This window comes from Dromaius novaehollandiae, chromosome Z (assembly GCF_036370855.1).
Source record: "Dromaius novaehollandiae isolate bDroNov1 chromosome Z, bDroNov1.hap1, whole genome shotgun sequence".
NCBI classification, from domain to species: Eukaryota; Metazoa; Chordata; class Aves; order Casuariiformes; family Dromaiidae; genus Dromaius; species Dromaius novaehollandiae.
Window position 1 is genome coordinate 15,810,003 of NC_088132.1, and position 21,487 is coordinate 15,831,489.

The 21,487-nt window shown below is 48.2% G+C and overlaps 1 long non-coding RNA gene across 1 annotated transcript; it reads left to right on the top strand.

The window, feature by feature from the left end:
• The first annotated feature begins 5,591 nt into the window (after nt 1-5,591).
• LOC112984914 (uncharacterized) lies at nt 5,592-9,189 on the top strand. Its single transcript, XR_003259612.2, has 2 exons — nt 5,592-6,924; nt 8,963-9,189. It is a non-coding gene; the product is annotated as an uncharacterized LOC112984914 (long non-coding RNA).
• Nucleotides 9,190-21,487: the final 12,298 nt, after the last annotated feature.

A 21,487-nucleotide genomic window follows, 5' to 3' on the forward strand; every position in this document is an offset into this window, starting at 1 on the left:
GTGGGGACTTACTACAGCCAAGGGCAGAGCAGGATCCTGTTTTTTTTCTGACGGCTTTACAGTAGAAAGTCATACGTACATCCACAGCATATTCCATAACCGCTCCTCTTACTTCAGCTCCTGGAAGCACTGTGCAAAGGGCTCTCAAATTGCAGGATACAGTTTGTGCTCATCTGTTGGGAGCTGTTATTGGAGACAGATGTGCTCAGGATTTGGCAGACAGAAGTCCCAGTTTCTTGGATGGGCCTTTCCAGAATTCCTGTAACCACAAAAGGGGTGGTGGCTCAGGGCCTTCAGGATTTTGGCATCAGCCTGTCTAGGTCGCACGCAGTTATTCACACAACAGCAGGATGTACTCTGGATAACCCCAGTCTGACCTGAGGTGCGGGGCTACTAGTTCTCAAAATTTGGGGTGTTAATTAATAACAATATACAGGCATGTGAACAATTAATAGCTCAGAAGGGTTGGGCCCCTTAAGCTTTTTCCACCCCTGTTTGATTGTTTAAATGTATGCACGTGTGCATATGTATACACACACACATATGTATAGGTGTATACGTATGTATACATGTGTATATGTAAAGATGAATGTATATATATGTAAAAGGGGAGTTGCATTTACTCCCTGTAACGATCCAGACGGCTGAGCCCCACTCGGGCGAGCAGGTGAGGAAGGTCCACATGGGAGAGTGCGGAGGAGCTGGGGGTGGCCGAGTGACTTTCCCAGTGCTGCGGGCAGGGCCGCCGTGCCCTGCGATGAAGCACCACGCTCTGCTCCTGTGTGCAGACTGAGGCGGGGGGTGGTGTGAAGCCTCCACCAGAGCTGCCGGAGGCCTCAGTGCTACGAAAAGTGAGACAAAATATGCTTTATTGATGACCAAGATGATGTGTAGCAGGGGAGGATCTGCTGGGAGCCATCCATCCCATGGACAAGGTGCTTGAGGAGCTCACTAAGAGCGCTGGGGAGACCTGAAAAGCCCCAGCGCCTCTGCTTTGCAGGGTGCCTGCCAGCACTGCACGGGACACCCCGCCGCGCACGAGCAAGCCCTCCCACGTGGGAGTGATCCTGGGGCGTTATTACCTCCTAACCTGCCCAGTGCCCCAGCTCCGGCAGGACAACCCCTCATGGGGTGCCGCTCACCCGCTGGTGACCGGTGGGCTCCCAAGGTGGGCACGGGTAGGGGACACGTGGGCTGTGAGAGCAGGGTGAGCAGCTTGTGTTCGAGAGCAGGGAGGGACCGAAGAGGAACTGAGCCAAAAATTGCCTTCATACGAGTGTTCATAGCTGGATCTGGTTTGTGTGAATACAGAATATATGTAGCACTTCACAAAAAACCTTTTTTTTAACACGGAAAATAATTGTGAGACAAATTACATGAGAAAAAATGTAAACCTAAACATGTGTCTGACTGGGGAAAGGATAGGAAGATCCTTGTAGATTCCAAAATATCCTTTAACCCCGCATCTGCGTAGGAAGGCTTCCTCATCCAGAAATCCATTTTGAGTGTGAAAGGAGAAAAACAGCATGTATGAACTAAATTCAGTATGTGTCAAATGAGAAGCTGGGATTGCTAAGAATGAGTACAAAGATGATCTTAGGAAGGTCTGCTCATTGGTTAAAGTTGCTAAATGCATGAACAAAATCTCTGATGAGTAGGATATGCATAAGAAAAAAGAATCTTTAAAGATAGTGTTTTCCAATAATGATGGTGCTGTAAATGGAAAAGAACTTAAGAATGGCAAAGTTGCTAACTGACTCAGGAAAGATGGAGGTACCCAGTTAGTACTCTTTTTTGTACCTGGAAAGAGGCTCTTGTGATGTATTCTTGAGGAAGAAAAAGGCACTTCCTCTGCCATCAGACACTAGGGATATTAAAGGGGGGAATACTGGAGGCAAGTGGAGAGCTGGTACGTTATGTATCTGCTAGAAATCTATTTCTGGCTTATCCATCTCAGAGAGTTCCTGGAGATGCTGAAAAACAGGAAAAGCCATAAGAAGGATTCAAAATCTGTAGCAGCTCCAAATGTGACAGTGTAAAAATGGTGGTGCTGGGTCACACCAGAGGACCATCTACCTGAACACCTTGCTGCAGCCATGGCCAGGAGCAGCTGAGCACTTGATCATTTAATGGGGCTTCACTGAAGTGCAGAGACCACAGTCAGGATGGGACCGTGCTTGCAGGGGCTGGAGGGAGAGGATCAGCCTTGTGGTAACAGGAATTTCCGTGGATTCTTGGAACTGCTAATGCAATCACAGGGCAGCTGTAGAAATAATCCTTTAATTACTTAACTGGATTAGCTATTACTGCTTAAGCAGTTAATCCAGTAAAAGGCTAGATCCCTGGTGTATTTTTTATAACTGCACCTGTGGATCATGCATAGGGACCTCTCCATTTCACTGAGGTGTCCAAGGCAGACAAACGACAGCATCGCTATATCGGGTCCCTTCCAAGTGCAACATTAGGGCTCACTGCTATCTGCAGTGGTTACTTCTAGCAGTTGTATCATGGCCAGCTCTCCCCTTGCTGCAAGACTGTGAAACTGAAGGCTTTAGGTGAAATCTAAATCATGACTCCAAGACTTGATGCTCCTAAAGCAATGGTATCTAGTACTGGATAGTTAGCCTGGGTCTGTAGGCAGAAAGCTCTTAAGTGACGGCCCAGCTGAAATTCACCTCACAGCGGGGACTGAAAGCTGTGTAGTGATAACAGCAAAAATTGAATAACAGGAAGGGGCAAGAAAGCAAGAGAAGTTAGCAAATCATAAGAGGGCCTCCATCTAACAAGCAGAGCTCAGCACCTGTGGCTTTGGCTGCAAAACAGAGACCCTAAATGTTGTGCTCCTGGGGGTGGCTGTACACCACTCTCCCGGTGACATTAGTGCTGCTGCTGACAGGGGACAGGGCAGGCTGAGTGAACCCCAATGTACAGCTTAATCTGTGCCCCAAAGTTAGAGAACAATTAGCTGTCGTTCCTTGTAGAAATGAGCCCTCTCTTCTGTGTGAACTTTTCTGCACAGATTTTTTGACAGGGAGTACGCCCTTTGGGAATAGCATCTCAATAGCTGATGATACCTGAGGTCTATCTTTTTTTTCTCTTTAAATTCAACTTGTTTTTCATATGAAGGAACTTCCCACATGCTGAAGGCAGAAGATGCCTGTAGAGGGGAGGGCTTTTCATTGCCTCTGGCAGTCTCGTGCCCAGTGGACTTAAGGATCAAAGAGATCTTCAGGAGACCGAGGCCAGGGCCTGGCCCTTGCAGGTGATCCCTTCCACTTTCGGCAGAGGAGCAGCTGGGCTGGAGGCAAGCTGGAGCCAGCTGCGCTGCTTGCTCTTACCGGCTTCAGGCCAACCCAGAGACCAGTGCTGCAGCAGCTCCTCAGGCACTGTCTGCAGGATGGCATGGCCCAGGCAGCATTTTACTAGTCACACTCCACCACTTCCTTGCTGGCAGAGGTTTTGTTGTCACTGTGTGGCAGAGGTGAAGCAACATGCAGACCAGCTGTACTAGAGGAGCAGCCTTAGAAATTACCTTGCAAGGTTTCACAGCAGGTGTTCTGCATTTTCTTAGCCTGGTGGGTCTAAGAGGTGTTGTCTGCTGTATTTCATTCCAGGTGTGCTGAGTCAGTCGGGAGCATTTCTGAACTATCTGCGCAGAGCTGCAGAACCACCTGTGGGTGCCTTGAGGCTCCCAAGGGCAACAGGACTCAGTCTGGTGCTGGAAAGTGGCAGTGGGGGCTGGAGACAGATTCCCACATCCCAGGTTAGAAGATTTCCAGCTTAAGGAAGAGGGGGAACATGTTCAGGCATGGAGGGGTGCTGTATGTGAAGGAGATTGTTTTCCTGAGTAGAGAAATCCTTTCCAAGAAGGGTGCAAGTGGTTTACTCTATTAATGGTGTCTGGCTGGAGATAACCAGCTACTTTTATGGTGGAAATTAAATACATTTTTGGCATTTTATGTTTAAGTTGCTGTGGCTCTTACCAAGATGCTTGGAGGGAGGCAAGGCCAGCCTACGCCTGCTATGAGGAGGGAAAGTGCCATGCATTATAAAAATCAATAAGCAAAATCAACTGTTTGCATGATATTACAAAATCAGAACAGGGTAGGGCTGAGCAAACAGACCACTGGGCAAACAGGGCTTGCAACTGAAAGAAAAGGTGAAACTCAACATTTGGCATGAATCAGCAGGAGTGAAGTTGGGGAAAGCTCTGGAAGCATCTGCTGGATTTCAGCATGGTCTCTGCTGTGGTGTCGCTGACTAGTTTGTGCCTGTTGTTGGTGTTGAACAGTTGTCCCAAATGTGCAGGGTCCTCTGATGAGTCTCGCAGTTCACTGCGAGGTTATAGCTCATGCTTCTTGATTAAATTAGTCAAAACTCTGTTTTTCAGCATTACCTGGCTGTGGAAAATCTCAGCAGTAACAAGAATACTTCAGGAGTCCTGTGGGTGGAAAACCCTCCGTGCACATCGCCCTGTGAAGGGCACCAGCGTATTAAGGCTCAGGTCCCATGCAGGAAAGGGCTGTTTTTCATGAAACGAGCATTTCTCTGAACGTGCCCTGCGCTCGGTGCCTGCGATACAGACCTGCCTGCAGCCCCCTCCAGCAAGTGGGGCCGTGGGAAAGCGAATGCCCAGAGCCTGGAGTCCCGGGGCACCCACGGCTCCCCAAAGCTGCACGTGCCCCCGGATGGGGTGCTGCTTTCCAGGGCCACGGGCCAGCCTGTGAGTGGGGCTGAGGCAGCTTCAGAAGGGCGAGTGCTGTTTTTTAAGACGATGTTCAAAGCTTTGCGCGGAGCAGAGCAGCTGGGCAATCGGAGGGGAGGTTCAGCCAGTTTTGGAACAAACAAAGTTTTTGTGCCAAGACGGGTGCGCAGGGCAGGTTGGCTTGACTGTGTGGCAGTTCCCCAAATACCACAGCTGTTGCAGGTAGATCTTAGCAGGGGCTGATGGTCCACCCAATGAGTGCTCTTATATCAGAGCCCCAGGAAAAGCAGGAGGTGAATTTTCCCTAGCTTTTAAAATCGTTTCTTCTGAAGCATAAGTGGCTGAAAAATGCATCCTGATGGGAATAAAGAGTTTTTAAAGGAGGCACTGAGCTATTTTTTAAATACCTCCTATTCACCACTTTGTTACTCTCAACAAAGGCAGAAACTCAGTTAACAGAATACTTCAAAAGGACTTTAAGGGCTGTTTTACACACAGAGCTATTTTGCAGCCAGCAGATCTTCTGCTGCTTTGACAGATTACTCATGTTTATAAAGAGCACTGACAAACTTTCCACTGGAAGGAGGAACAGTACCAAAGACCCCTGAAATGGACCAGCATTGCATTCATCAGGATGCATCCCAGCACTTTGGAGGCTATTGGTTATTTTTTAGGGAGGGTAACCACGCCTGCTTAAGAAAATAGAGAGAATGAAGTTTTATACCAACACTTCAAACACTTACCAGAACTGCCAAGTCTGTCAGTCTTTAAAACTGGGAAGTGTAGCTTTTTTGGAGATACTTTTTTTCTTTCTTTTTTTTTTCTTTTTTTTTTCTTTTTTTTTTCTTTCTTTTTTTTTTTTTTACTGAGGTTATTAATGCTTGGACAGGTTTCTGGTTTCATCCCTTGCTACATCACCTTGCTACAAGACAATGAAAAAGGACTTGTGAAATATAAACATAAATTTTTCAAAGCCATGGATTTTTCTGTGTGAAAGGCTAATATCTGTCAATAAAAGGCTGATCTCTATTCACCTTACATGTGACACCAACTAGAGAAAATAAACTGACAGAGTTGGTAAATGGACCTTTACAGTCTCCTACCTTCCCCCAGTGCAAACAACCTCTGGAGTATTTCCAAGTATTTTAGTTTTTATATGGTGACACATAGACCAAGGTGATCTCTGATATTTTTTTCTTTGCTATTACTGAGGCCTTTAGGTTAACAAACAAAAAAAGTACTAATTGATACTAAGGAGCAAGACATAATTTTCAGTATTTAGTGTACTCCCCCAAAATACACAGGCTGTTGCAGAACACTAAAGGAAGCTTTAACTTAGGTTTGGTAATTTACAGAAACTTTCTGGTATCTGTGCTGTGGAGACAACCCTGTAAGCAAAACGAGAGTCAGGTGTGCAATGGCAGTACAGTGAAACAGACAATTTTGCACAGATGAATTTAGTTATTAAAATAGTTGTACCTCTTCCAAGTCTGTCGGAGCTGTAACAGTTGCCATCCTGCCCAGGCAGTTGTTTTCCAGAGCTCAAGAACCACAAAAATTTCAATTTTTTTTAAATAAATCTGCTACAAATTGATTAGGTTAATTACACTCATTGGATAAGTCAAGGCATCACACTATAACCCTTTGGAAAAGGGGCCTCAGCGCTGATGGACATCTGTGACATATGGGCAATATAGGGGAACTCTCCTCCTGCAGCTGCTTTTTGTACAATGGGCGTGGAAAGTGCTTGCAGACATATCTCTAATAGATGCTTCTGGGAAGAAGCTTGCTTTCCTGTTTTTAAAAGGGGAAGCTTTACAAAAAATAATAAATGTATTTCTGAAAGCTAAAAAAGAGGATCCAGCCTGCAGGCGTGGTATTTCTCCTGTGCCAGGACAAAGTACTCTGCAGTCGCTCATCAGAGAAGCTGTGACACAGCGTTGCCGTCAGGTGGGGAAAGACCGTCCTCCTTTGGCCCCTGAGGAGGGAGGCTGAGCGGGTTCAAAACCTCCAGGGATGGAGACGGCACAACCTCGCTGGCCCTGGCCCCACCACTGGCTCCTTTCCATGCACCTTGTCACAGCACCTGCCGGTAAGAAAATAAAAACATATTGGCTGGAATAAGGAAGAGAGGAATTAATTAAATATATTTCAATCAGCAGGGACTATTACAGCGGTCACAGGTGTGACAGCGGTGACAGTGACACCAGGAACAGCAGGTCAGTGATTTCTCCATTTCTAGAAGCTCGTTTCAAGGCATTAGAGAGAAATCTCTTTTCCAGGCAGCTGAGGAGCAGCACTCTTGGAAAACCAGGTTCTCTTTAAGGAGGTCCAAGTTGGGAATTGAAGGTGGCCACCAGTGGTCTCTCAGTCAGCACACACAGCTAGGGGCAACTCTTGTTCCTTAGCAAATTAAAGCATATTCAGGGAAAAATGGAGGATATTACTTCACAGGCTGAAAGGCTGAAGAATATATGAAACTTTCCTTTCCCTCTGCCTAGGGAAGAGTTGGTTAAATATAGCAGTGGCATTAGCCTGCAAAAAGGCAATTACGCATATGTCTTACCTATCCTTCCCAGGGAAGTATCATGCATTTTGATGGTACCGTGCATTCAAAATGCTTTAACATGTCTTATAAATAGCAGAGTAATCCACTGAGCTTGCCTTTCACATCCCGTGTGGGCTGTTACTAGCATTTTGCAGAGTATTTCTAGACTATGCAGTGACAACATCTTCTTCTCCAAAAATTTGGCTGTAGAGTGGTTATGGTCTGACCTTGCTTGTGTTGGTAATTTTGTGAGCACCAGTGCAGAACTGCTAACAAAGACCATATTTGCAAATCGACTGGGGGAAAAAATATTTGCATTACAATCATGGAACAGAGGAGCAGCTGTGAATTGCAGCCTCTTCTTAAACACACTTTGTTGGTAGAGTAAGATTAAGGCCTGCATTTCCCAGTATCCTATTCTTACAGTATTGTCAATGTAAGATGAAAGATGAACCACTTACATAAATGAACCAAGCAGCTGAACTTCCCACTACACTACTGTGTTTGCAGGGGGCTATTTTATCGGGTGGGAGGCAGATGGATGGAAACGTGGGGAAGATGCAACTGTAACGTGTCTGGAGTTTACGGTTTGCGCCTATATACAAACAAATTTCACAAGCTTTCTATAGCAAAATGTAATACGAACGGGCAAGTGGGATTACTCTTTTGAGGTTATTTCATTGTACAATGGCTTGGGCAGACCAAAAACTTTATTTTGTGCTTCCTGTGCTATTTAGGGGATCATGCCAATGGCAAGAAAAGACAAGTTTTATTGTGACCCATTAGAAACACAGTTTCCAATCATTTTATGGGATGTCACTTGAACCAACAGTAAAACATGGCTAAAGTCCTTACCATCATTTCTATTAGACAAAAATATATCCTGGAATGGAACTGTTGCCTGCACTACAGACTCATAAGTTATTCAGAGAGCACCTTGGAAATAGCACTGCTAGAGAAGAAAAGCAAATCGTTTGCTGCATGCTTTCATTGGAAAGCTTTTTCTGTTTCTTTCTTTCTTTCTTTTTTTTAATAAGTCACGCATAATTTCAATCTCACAGCCCAAGCAGATCCAATACTGTCCCCATTGAATACAGCTGCAGCCTTCCTGTGAGACTCAAAGCAGAAAGAAAGGTACCAACTGTTGATACTGGAAAGGCCAAACTTGTTAATGCTGTATTTGCATTAGTCTTCGTTCAGAGGTGAAGGCTGCATTGTTTAGCAAGGCATTATAATAAACAACAATGTCAAGGAACATCTCAGCCAAGAAGCAGAAAAGAAGAGCTGTTAGATGTTTACAAATTGTCATAGCCTGTTAAGCTCATCGTCGAACACTGTAAGAATTGGTTCAATCAGTCTCAGAACTTGAGGCAGACAATGTACTGAAAGACTTGAAAAATGCAATCATAGCACCTGCACAACAATCAAGATAGATTTGCCAAGAACAGACCGTACGAAACCAGCTCAATTTTCTCCTGTGACAAGGTAACAGGTGCTGCTGATATGGAAGGAGCAGTACATGCGATATAGTGTGACATTGCCAGGCTTTTGACATGTCCACTGTGAGATGCTCCAAAGTGTGGCTTAAATGACATGACCAGAAGGTGGGTGCGGATTTTGTTGGGTGATTGTATCCAGTGTCAATGGTTTATGGTCATGTTAAAGAGATGCTTCAAGCAAGGCTTAGGAGTTTTTTTTTTTTTCCTCAGTCTGGTTCCAGTCGCTATTTTTATTAACGACCTGGATGCTGGACTGTGGCATGTGCTTTTGACCTGGGCAGATGATGTGAAGCTGGGAGATGACATGAAGCTGGGAGTCGTGCCCTGGAGGACAGGAGTAGAACTCAAAATGATCTTGACAAACTGGAAAAGTGATTTGGAAAATAAAAGAGGTTATGCTGGAAAAGGACAAGCATAAACATGTGTTTGTACATCCCTGCATAGTGTCTTGGAAGTTTCTTTCCCTTCTGATGGATGCCAACCTATTCCTGAAATTTAAAAAAAAGCAAAAGAAAAAAATCCCCCTCATTAGTACAGTATATGAAAAAAATGGTATCTCTTCTTCAGAGAAGGATTGTTAAGATTTGCAGTGCATCGTAAGCTGAATGTGAGCAAGCAATACCATAATTTAGCAAAACAAGGTAAATAACTCTCCTAAACAGAAGCCTAGCCCTTGTGACGCGACCTCATTATTCCACTCTGCTCTGTGTGGGAAGGGCGTCTGTGGCAGCAATGCATTCGGTTTGGGACACCGAAGCTGGGGACAGGCTTGTACCAGCTGGAGACAGCTCAGAGGAGAGAGCGGAGAAGGCTTGGTGATCTGGACAGTGAGGCCTGAGCGGACGAGGGTGCTGATTAGGAGTGTTTGGCCTTGAAAAGGGAAAATACAAAAAGCACCTTGAAGCATGTGAAGGGCTGACTATCTCTTCCCCACATCCCTGGTGGACAGACCATAGGACCGACTGCTCTGGCTCAGCCCACACTGGTCAGGAAGCCCAGTATCCTCGCCACAGCCACAGATGGTATCTTACCTCCACTGCCCTCATCCGTGTTGTAGGTACTGCTGATGCCATCAGCACGTGGACAGGACCATCCTCTCCTACCCCTTAGCAATGTTGAGGTCTTGGGTGCTAGGGTGCTGGCCCATCCCACCCCAGAGAGGTGGCTTGGGGCACCCTAGACTTTCCCTGCTCCCTGTGCTCTGGGATGAGCCCTGAGGAGCAGGGAAGAGCAGGGATGCTACTCTTCTCTCCACCTAGTTCTTTCTTTTCCTTCCTTTCCTCTATAAATAAAACAAACAGCAACAAAAATGCCACAGGGACTATGAGCAGATGCCCAGTAAAGAGCAAACATATCACATTTCATCCTTATATTCTCCACCCTGCGCATACTTTCAGGTCAGGGCCCAAGGCAGCTTCTGTGCGAAGGGCAGATCAGCCATCTCAAGAAGTGCCGTGCTTGCATTGCAATGAAAAAGTCTGTGGTTAGGAAGGCTTTTTTTCATACCTACAGCAGGGACATTGGAGCGCTGGGACAGGCTGCCTGGCTGAGGATGTGCACCTGGGGTTGGATGGACACCACGGGCACAGTCCAGCTGCAGCCAGTTCTGCCTCGGGAAGGGAAAGTGCGATACTCTGAGGGACCTCCCAGGCTCTCCTAAGGACATTTTGTGACTCCCTGAGTCACTGTTTCTCATATCACTCTGGAAGCAGATTTTGCTCACCATTAAAGTAGAGGCAGGGTGTGTAACGTTGCAGTGAGATGCCAGGAAGATGTGGGAGCCCAAGGCCTTCCTCCTCCTGGCAGGGACCAAAGCGGTGGGGGGAGAAGGTGTGTTCGGAGGCTTTTCCCACTGGCCCCGGAAAGGAGGCGCTGACTCTGGCGGATGAAACGAGCCAGCCCCGTATGCCCGGAGTGCATGCTACCTGTGTAAGTGTGCTGTCCACGTGTGCCATCGGGTGAGCAGGGCTCTTTACAGTCTCTCCTCAGCCATGTAGAAAATGTCCCCCATCCATGCCACTTCTGCCAGAGACCTCCCACCTCTCCGCAGGCTGTGAGTCGTTCCCTACCCAGATGCTTTTCCATTAATACAATTTCAACAGACAGCATGGGAGCTGTTTTTGCTGCCTCCAGATTCAAGCTGCTCTTTATGTTACCTTATTCTGGGAGCTGAAAAAGAAAAAAAGCAAGTCAGAAGAAGTGCTCCCTGCTTTCCTGCTCTGCTGTTTGCTGAACTGCAGAGCTGTGCTGCGCCAGGGCACTAAGGCCCTCGGCTTTTAAGCATAAAAGCCTCTGGGGTACTGGAGAAAAAAATACAGGATTGAAGTGGAAAAGTGCTTTTAAGTAAATATAAGTAATTGTTATTAAGGACTGGACTAGCTGTCCCAACCAGGCTTGTGCGATCTGGGTACAGCAGTGGGACCCAAAAGCTGCCGCCTGTGGCTGGGAAGGCAGGAGGGATGGGGCCACAGACTGGGAGCACGACTTGGGACGTACCCTCCAGCTGCTGCCCTGCTGCCGGCAGACAAGAGGGGCAGCTGGGCTTTTCCCCCACGCAAAGGAGGTGCTGGGGTGGGTGGGCATCACAGGGACGGGGGACGGAGCAGGACGCATGCATACATGGGCACGACAGCCCTCTACCTCCACCATGGGTCTGTGCGTGGGTGTCTGGCAAAGGCAGGTCAATAAGGCACATCCTTATCGAAGCCGGCGGGGGAGGAAGGGTGGTGGAGCAGCCTGGACTTTGCCAGCCTGTACCAGAGTTGTCAGGAGCCACCTGAGTCCTGGCCCAGCTTGTTGGGCTGCATTACTGCACTGAATAGGAGCTGCTAAAGTGCTTAATAGGCACCCACAGCTGCTGATATAGAAAAGCTCCAGCTGGACATAGTTCCTGCATCTTATGGGGAAAGAAGAGCAAGAAGCAGGAAAAGGGGAAGGGAAAAAAACACTACACGAAATGTTACAGAAACAAGGACAAATGGAATGACAATGAAATTTAGTTATTAAAAACAAGCTGGAAGGGTGACAACACAGTAATTTCATGTTTTAAAGAACAAACTAGTCTGTGTCACCGCTGCCCGCCTGCACACGGGTAGGCTGGAGCCTCTGGCTTGCACGCAGCAGCTGCGCTCCCCAGGGAGACGTGCCTGCAAAAGCAGCCAGGCGGTGAGGACACGGCTGCCTCGGACATGACTCTCTGGAGCTGAGGGACTGATGGCACCCGGCTGATGGGCAGCTGCTCCGGTCTGGAGAGGCTGGTTGTGCGGTGGGACATGGGAGCTTCAGGCTGCCTTGTTGCTGCAGCGTGTTTGTCTTGTAACACAGAGGTGGTATTTCCCTGTACTGCTGCAGCCACATGCAGCATAGAGAAAGCTAACCTGTGCCTCTGGTCTGTGGTCCTCTATTGCAGTGGCAATTTAGGTACAGAAGGACTAAAGAATCAGGATGAGGAAGGGGCTGCTGCAAAGGCTGGAGGGGAGCAGACAGCATATTTTGGCCCCCAGGAGAGTCGCTGTTTGCACGCTGTCCAGCTGTGGAACTGAAGGCAGCAGTCCTATATCAATATGACCAGCTCATGGGTGGATTTTTTCTGGACAAATCAGTCAGACCTCATCATCTACTGGCCAAAATGTCATAGGGTTGGTAGGGAACTTGTCTGGCCAAGCTGGTCCAGTATGCACTTGTATTTTTTCATAGCAGAAAAGCAGGCACTCTGTCCACTTATTTGTCCTGGAAGATGTTTGAAGGAAGGGCGCTGGAGGGAGAAGGTGGTTGAAGATCAACCTATTCTAGGAAATAAAGAAGCAATTGAATGTGAGACCATTTGCAGTGAGGCCAGAGACAAACTCCCTGAGAGATCAGGATAGGGCCCTTGAAAGTCTTCTTTACCAAGCAAATCCATCCAGCAACCTCGGCCCAGAGAGGACCCAGCTCCTCCTCTGTGTCCCCATTTGGCCTCCCAGGGGGCAGCTGCTGGCCCTGCAGGTAGGGGATATTTGTGCAGCCTGGGTTGCTCCAGGGACTCCCCTTTGCTGGTGCCCGTGCAGGTGACCGGCTCACACCTGCGGGCTGATGCAAGCAAGTGCAACTCCAGCCAAGCAGCTCCCATGGGAACCAGTTTGTAAACCGCAGCTAAATGCAAACACTGCTTTCGGGTGAAGGCAGAGGAACTTCCCGTTAGGCAGCACCAGCAGGGCCCCTCTGCACCAGCAGGGGCTCGCTCAGGAGCAGGCTGCCCTCTTGCAAGTCTGAGGTTTGGGGTATGACTGCCCTGCACCAAAAACCACCACGGGCAGGGAGCAGCAGCGCAGCTGAACTGTCTCTCATCCTGGGTGGTGGTAAGCAAGGTGGGCAGAGGAGGTCCCCTGGACAGCTGTCCTTGGTCAGGAGCTGGACTAAGTTTTTCCACAGCTTTACCGTCCAAAATACATGGCAGCAGCCTGTGAGCAATAACTGTGCTCTCTCGTCTGTCCTGGGGAGGGAGGTGAACCATGCGAGCAGCGGTGTGCCCCTGCACATCGCCAGGTCAGCGGTGGGTAGGGACATGCATGGCCCTCAGTGAACCCCTGTCTGGCACTGGACCGCTCCCTCCCTCCTCCAGCTTCACCAGTGAGGTTAAATCCCAGCCTCGCTTGCACCAACACAAAGATCACACCCAGGCGTCATCCAAACAGCCACCAAAGGGCACTGTGGTCGCGCAGCTCCCACCTTGCACCACCGGCCCCTTGGCCACTGGGGAGGGGGAAGAGGTGACCCGGGAAGAGGGCGGCGTCCACGCCTGGGGTGGCAGGAAGATGCATCCCACGGTGCTGGCACCCAGAGGGCTGCTTCCTATGGAGACCCTGTCACGATGGTGGACACCAGCAGCAGCAGCTACTCCTGTAAGATTTGACCTCTGCTATTTGCTAACAAGAAGAAAAATAGGGATGAAAAAAGGGGATGAAACTTGAGGAAGGCAGGGAAAACAGTCTGTTTCTACTAACAGAGGCCAGACGAACTGAAGTCAGGCAGCTGACTCCTTGCTTTGGACACCTAAAATGAGTGGCGTATTTATCCAAGGTGAAAAAGGAATCTAATAGGCAAAGCACTGACTACCTGAATTTCCAGTAGACTGATACACAGCTATATGGCTATAGGAAATGGTAACGGTTAAAAAGCCTTTCTCAGCCCTGGTTACTGTTTCAGGTCTGGAGTGAGGGCTGTGCTGTCTGAGCAGCCTTTTCTGTGGCCATACCTGCTTTGAAGCAGAGGAAATAGGCTTGATCTGACCTCGATCTTTCCAGACAAACTGGAACACGAACATGACTAAACAAACTTCTGAAGAGAGCTGGCTTCCTTTTTTTTTCTTTCCCCCCCACCCCCAATAGGCGTCTGCCTCAGTGGTGGACACTCAGTTGTAATACTTCCAGTCTGGTTGCATCAATCTCACAAACCGGTCTGGCAGACGCTGTTGCAGATACAGTGACTAACTAGCAGGAGGGAGCCTGAAATCCTGTGACTTCCTAAAAGATCTTTGCAAGGACCAAACAACCCAAAGACAGCACTGACTACCTGTGAATCAGTAGAGCTCTGCAGCATGAACAGAGCTGCACCAGGAGAGGCCCTGCATGGACTTGAGAAAAGAGGACAGTAAAGCCAAAATCCCAGACTCACTGCATCATAGGGCTACAATTTTTGCCTATTACAGCTAAGTCAAAGCCTCTTTGTAACACCCCCCCGCACCGCAACCCTCCCCCCCCCCCCCCCCCCCCGTCAGCTATTTGCTGCTTCCATGCTCATGGTGACATCTACATGATTTGGTATCTGGTTCTTCAAAAGTTTCCTACGTTCCTCCGTGGCGTGCTTTGCAGTATCCTGGCAGTGGTGACATGTTGGGACTTTTGGCCTGCATCCTCACACACACCGTCTCATCTCCGAGAGCCTCAGCAGCTAGTGGGTGTAAGGAGAGGGCATCTCTCACCCCATCAGTCTCAAAGTTTAGGCCAAGTTTCCTTCCTTCCCTGTCTAGCAGTGGGACCTTGCCCTTGAATTATAATGGTTGCACCCATCACTAACAAGGCAGATAATGAGGTACCAGGGGAGCTGAGGCTTAGGCTTTTAGCAGCTCATCCTACCCTGTGACACTATTAGGAAGTCATCCCCAGGCAGCAGTACTGCCTGAGAAAGGAGTCAGAAAGTCCCAGCTCTAGCCCGGACTGTACTGCATCTCCCTATCTCCAGTGCATGGCTGGGCTGATTATGCAGTGTCTGTGCTTTGGTTTCCCTATCTTTGTAGATAACATCACTACCTGCAAGGGTTGCTATGGAAATTAATTATATATGGCTGAGGTCTGCAACTAGGCCAAGCTTAGGCCCATCTACTGAGGATCTGACCCATAATACTGCGTGCAGTGATCTGGTACTGCGGTGAGCTCCATCCACGCTTAGTGCTGGCAACAGAAGAACATCAAACCAACCAAACCGCAGTAGTGCATTTGTGTGGATAATAATAGGAGAGTGGCAGCAGCATCTAGCCCATCCACCCACCACATCTGGGTAGAGTATGGTGGTGGACCAGGAGCTGGTGGCATCCCTGGATAAATGCCGTGAATTGCTACCCCTGGAATTGGCTGTGCCTTCAGGTGTGGTGAGACCAAGGAATTCCGTAGTCATGATAGGACGTCACACAGGACATGGCATTGCTTCTGGAGGCTGAGCCCACATTTTATCTTGACAAGCGTCTACTAATTCAAGAGATATGGGAAAATGCAACTCCCAGGGAGTATGCAGAGGGAAAGAAGCTTTGACACTCTGGGAGGGCTTGTGGCTTTTACCCTTCAAGGTCTCTGCCATGGTGTCCTGCTTGCCTTCGTCCCCACAGGGTGAACACTCCAGGATGAAGTTGTACCAGCTTTAGGCTCAAGACTGCCTTTCCCGGGGGATAGTTGTTGCCTGCAAACACTATGGTGCGTGAGAGGCACCATCTATTCACACAGAGCCGGATCCTCTGAAGCAGCCCAGACACTGCATTTGGTATTGCTGCTGCACACAACTGTGGTGCAGCGCGGCGGTGCCCCTGCCGCAGGCCTGGCTGGTGTCCCAGCAGGGAGCCCAGGGCACTGCCAGGAGCAAGTCTGACTTTGTGCCTCCGCAGCCCTGCGGGTGCCAAACTGCCCCGCCAGAGCTGCACAACTGGGAAATAACTAACTCTCATGCAGTGTCTGTGAGACAGGCTTCCGCTGTTTTTAAGTAAAGGGAAGTTACTTTTACCATGGGCAGCTGGTCTGAACTCGGCCCCTTCAGCCCTCAGCTGTATTTATGCCTCAGTACGCAGCTGGGAGCAGCAGAGCCCGGGATGACTGCAGATGCTGTTTACTCATGCACAGCAGATAGTGTGCCTCTGCACATATGTGTGTGCACAAGAGAGGTTTAAAAATAGCTCATGTGCTGAGGATTCATGGCCCATTTCAGTCCCAAACAGCAGTACTATTCTGCAGTCACGGAACATCAGCAACGAAGGTCTCCTTATTCTCTGTGACAGAGATTTTCTTAAGTGAGTGACACCCAAGCCTGATGGAAATTTTTTGGGTGTTGGACAGTGTGGAAAATCCAGTTGCTCTCTTTGTAGTCCTTTGACTGTTCATACGTGCTGTTATTTCCTGTTCTAGCCCACTAATGCCTCAGATAGATCCTTATCCTCAACTTGATTTGAAGTTCATTAAACTCCAGAGAAAGGCCATTGTCTAACTCTGAACACTTGATCATGGGGAATATTTGCATCTCATTTTGGGTCTAAATGAAACAGTCATGAGAACAGGGCTGAGGGAAACCCCCAAGCCTGACCACTTCTCAGATGCAATGAGGACCTGAGCCTCTTTTAGGTCAGACTGGGAGTCTGAGGCAGGAGCGCTGTTAGTAAACCTGCACCTTCACTTTCGCTGTTTAGCTTTTATCTCTATCACCCTTTTCCCCAGTGATGGGTTTCCTTGGAAATGTAGGTGGAGGCACATGGCTCCTACTTCTAATCATCTGTGTTTAAATGCATGATGCTTCCTGAAGTGGCAGTGCTTAGTGTAACCTGAGTCATGTATCCCCAGGCAAACTGTCTGCATTCCTATTCTTCATTGCTTTTACAACATCTTTTCATTACTGGAAAAACTCAAGAAATACCAGTAGCTTCTTGACGATTGAGACATGAGAAACCTGCTGGAGTGAGCCCTGCTGACCTTACAATACAGAGTTTTTATCATGCTTTAACATATCGAGTTTTACACTAACCAAGCTGATGATGTCCAGGATTTTCTGAGGGAGTCTAGCCCACACGTCTCTTAGAAAGCACATATGCTGTGCTGTATCTGGGAAATCTGCTCTGCTTATTTTCAGTCCTATTTTTTTATAGCTCCCTGGAGCCACACTCAGTGGTTGCTCTCTTGAGAGTGCTCAGACGTTGTATTTCTATGCAACTATTTTTCCATGGCTTTTGTTGACCAGTGAGGGGGGAAATCAGGAGCTCCTTGTACTTGAAGAACATTTAGGTTGCAAAATCATGCTCTGGTTAGATGGGAAATGCTAGCATTAAGGTTCCCAATAGGATCTGACTTTCTAGGTTGTGCCTGTGTGCAGTGCAATCCTTAGCGGCATGACCATGTCCTATTTTCCCCTGCAGAATTCCTGGCTATATTTATCTTTCCTTTTATATCTGCCACTTCAGAGATCCACATGTCCAGCCCTCTAGACATTTCTCATTCCATTTTGAAATCACCTTGCCATAAGTTACTTATTTCATATACCAGCACACACAGAGGAATGGAAGGAAGATTATCTCATTCCGGCCAGAGGGAACCCAAAGCCTTGCTGGAACCAAAACACATGGATGAACCAAAACACACACAGGCTTTTATTGCATCATTGCTGCACTGCAAACTGTTCTTCATTTTGCTCTCTTCTCTCACACCTAGGACTCTGCCAATGTTACTTCTTCCCAAGCAGGAAACCCACACCCCATTTGAGTGAGTATAGTCAGGACACCAGCATACCTTCACACCTCCCTCCCTCCCCAGGGGCACATTTGCTTTTGTTTTTTTTTTGCTCAGGAAGCACTGACTTGTCATTTCTAACTTTAATTTCAGGTCATTTCCTCTTAATATGATTAACCTTCCTTTGTACAATTTACTCCCATGGGTGCTTGCAGCACCTCCCTGTTTATTAACAGAAGGATTAATTAATCGGCTTTTTACCCCTTATACCAGGTCATTATCCAAGCTATTTAATAAGATCGGACCAGATCATCTAGCCTAGCAATATGTGACTGGCCAGCTGAGTCTTTTACCAACCTTCTGCATTCACTGAAAGCAAATCAGCCAGTGCCAGGCACTTAGCAGCTCCCTCACCAGTGCTTGCATGGCAGGCACTATTCCTTCTGTGTATTACCATCCCGTAATGACTAAGGCGCCAGCCCAGAAAAATGCTTAAGCTCGTTTTTAACCGTAGAGATTCACTTAAGTACCCTTAATTGTTCTGTGACATTACCACATACTCAAGTACTTTCTGAGTGGCAGAGACAGTCTGTCTGTCGGGGAGACAGCTGTGCAGCCTGGCTTCCCCCAGAGAGCACTGAGACTTCGGCAAGGCGCTTTGGGAGAAGGGATGGCCTGTTTGGAGGAGCAGAGCTTGGCATCTCAGCTGACATCAGGAAAGCCCAGAAACGCAATCCTGTGCAAGCCCGTTTCCGCCCTCAGCACTGGAAAGGGCTTGGTCTGAATTCCCTCTGCGCCGCTGGGAAGCTGTGGTCGCAGGCAGGCTCACCTCCTCCTCCCCGCTTCCCAGTGCCTGCACTGCCACTGATGGCCTCAACTGGTTTCTCACAGGGCTTTTTCCGCTCCTGACACCTTTGCAGCGGAGGTGCAGATAAACTCTTTAGTACTCTGTGGCTTGGAAGCTCCAAGTCTACGCTGTAGCTCTGTAAAAATAATGAAGAGCAGTAATTCCATTTATAATCCCCTTGCCAATTAGCAACATTTGGGACCTGTCTTCTAGGCATGCTCTTTCAGCGCTGCAGGTGAGGCAGGTGGGGTCTCTGCACATCCCTGCATTCCTGTGTCCACTTGCATCAGCTCAGGATCTAGCTCATGACCATGCTTACCAGTGCTCACAGCTGCAGCAACACATGCGTGTGAAAGTGCGAAACACACCAGAAAACTCAGTGTGAGGGAAAATGGAGATTTTGGACTGCAGCGGAGGGAGAAGAAGGGAGCAGCGCGCCTTGCCTACCTATCAGAAGCTGATGTGCCTCTGCTCCGTGCTTTAGAGGTCTGCCAGACAATGCAAGAGCCAAACTCCGCTCAAGTGACTGCATTAATAACCCAAGTTTGTAAAATGAGGTATGGCTGATCAGGTCAAGAGGAAGAAACTGTGAAATAACAGCAACCAGAGGAGTGCTAAATGCCACCGGGCTGCAATTATGCTTTGCAGAGGCTGCAAGTGGTTTCCTCATGAGCAGACACGTACTTACTGTTACAGCTTAATCACGATTCCCAGTTTGACTTCTCTGCTTTTCTGAGAATTGTTACCAGTGAGACTCTGGCTGCTGGTTTTATTGTCGAATGAATTTGCCTGCTTCTGAGTTATCCGCAGAAAGCACGATGCCCTTTTCTGACAGTGCTAGGAGGTACTATGGCCAGCATAATAAAAACTAACCAAAAGACATTACACTGAGGAGACAGCTAGGAGGGGAAATGTACGTGAAGGCAAGACTAAGAGCAGGAAGGCCCTGGATTGTGTTTGCAGAACAAGAGAGCATGGACTAGCAGGGACTGGGTGACACCGTCCTCTTTGCCACTCATGGCATGTTTCCCCAAAGTAAAGAAGCTGCTGCTTACCGGGCAAAAGGAGAGGGAGCACTGGGAGAACTCACCAGCTGCAAACCTCTGCCCTCAGGGATCACGACTGCTGCCGTTCAGAGTGCCCTTTCCCACCTGCCTGCTTCTCAGCTTTGGTGGCTGTGAGCTGGGCACTCCTCTCCTCTCCAAGGGTGCCACACGTGCTCGCTCTGTCCCTTTCTTTTGAACAGAAGCTGCCGAGGGGCAGGGACTGGCTCATAGCTCAGGGCCAGGGCAGATCAGACCTGCCTGTTCTCTTCTGCACGGGTTGCACACTGGGAATAGCTAATTTTACCTGAGGCTGCTGGGATGAAGCACAGTGTAAGTGTGACTTAGGAGAGAAAAAGACTGGGCAGGAATGCAAGATGTCTGAATATCAGTCCTCACCAAGCTACTGGCCTACTAGATGATGGGGGAAAAACATTGCTCCACTGCTCTGTGCCTCAGCTTCCTCACCTACAAAGAGGAAGTAATATTCCTCATTTTCTGCCAAAGAGCTCTGTGTCATGGTGCCACTCTTTCTTCCCTTACAGAGTCCAGTTTTGGCCCTTGCCATGTGTACAGCATCTGGATTAGATGGTAAATGGTGTCGGTCTGGGGTGGCTCCTGTTGTCACAGCCTCAAAGTTTCTGGAGACAAAGAGGAGACCTGAGGTTGCAGGATGATCTGCTCAGCAGCTCTTGCTAGCAAACTGCAGTGCAGAGGAGGAAGAAGATTCACTGCGAAGAAGTTAGACTGGGAAGATTAAGGTTAGTACCAGTACACTGGAATAGTAATGAGGTATATGTACGACATATAAACACAAGCTGCTCTAAGGTTATTGTGTCCCTTCTGCCCCGAAGCTTTGTGGTGAGAAGCTCAGGTAATAGAGTTCTTTCCTTTCCCCCATGCTTTCATCCAGTCACGAAGGACACAATCTCACTATCAAGTCTACAGCTGAAAAATGACCTTTTACTTCCCATTTGAAAATGTTCCTTCTCTGAAGGCTTTCATGTTCCTCATGTAGGGCTACCATTAGTAATGGTGGTAATAATGCTTAATTCTCATCTGTCTTCTTTCATCTGTAACACTTTGATGGAAAAGGAAGGGCTCGTCTTTTCTGTAAAGTGGGAAAACTTGAACTGATGTGCTTGTGGTGACACAGCCTCCCACTAGCAGGGGGAAGCTCAGTGTCCTGTCCACAGCGGTGTCTCCTGTAGGGTCTGTCTGCACAAGCAGGGTGCTTGCACTGGTTCCTTATGAGCAGGGTCTAGCAGAACGGACCAACCTGCGCCAAAGAGCAGGTGAAGACCATCAGCTTTTATATTGCTTTGAGCTCCGCTGGAAAAGTTGGCAAGCACACATGACCTGCATATTGGCAGGGAATGGGAATGTGTCAGTTTAGAAAGCCAGGGTAATGGAAATCCAGCCTGGTCCTGGGAGAGGAGCTTGTGGTAAATTGGATAGATACGCGAAGAAATGCTCTGCTTCATGTGCATGAGTGGATAAATGGAGAGAAATAAATCAATAATACTACTGTATATTTCATTTAGCCTGCCAGTGGGTACTGCAATGCCTTTCTCTCATTGCTGGAAATGCGTGGTCAGGGTATGTTCTCCCAGAAACCATCTGCAGTGCAGTAAAAACAGCAGGGATCCTTCCTACAGTGAGGATCCGATCCACTCAAAGACCAGTCTGAGACGCACGCTGTTCCTGCATGAGTTACAAAAGAGCTCACTGCACAGACTGGCCTTGAGGAGAAAAGGTAACTCTTTACAATAGTAACTGCTGGCATGCACTAACCCTGTCCGGTGACTCTGCGAGATCGGAGATGACACTGGTACCTTTCCCACTGTGTTTCCAAGAGCAGAAAGACACAGGTGTCAACAAAGACTCCCTT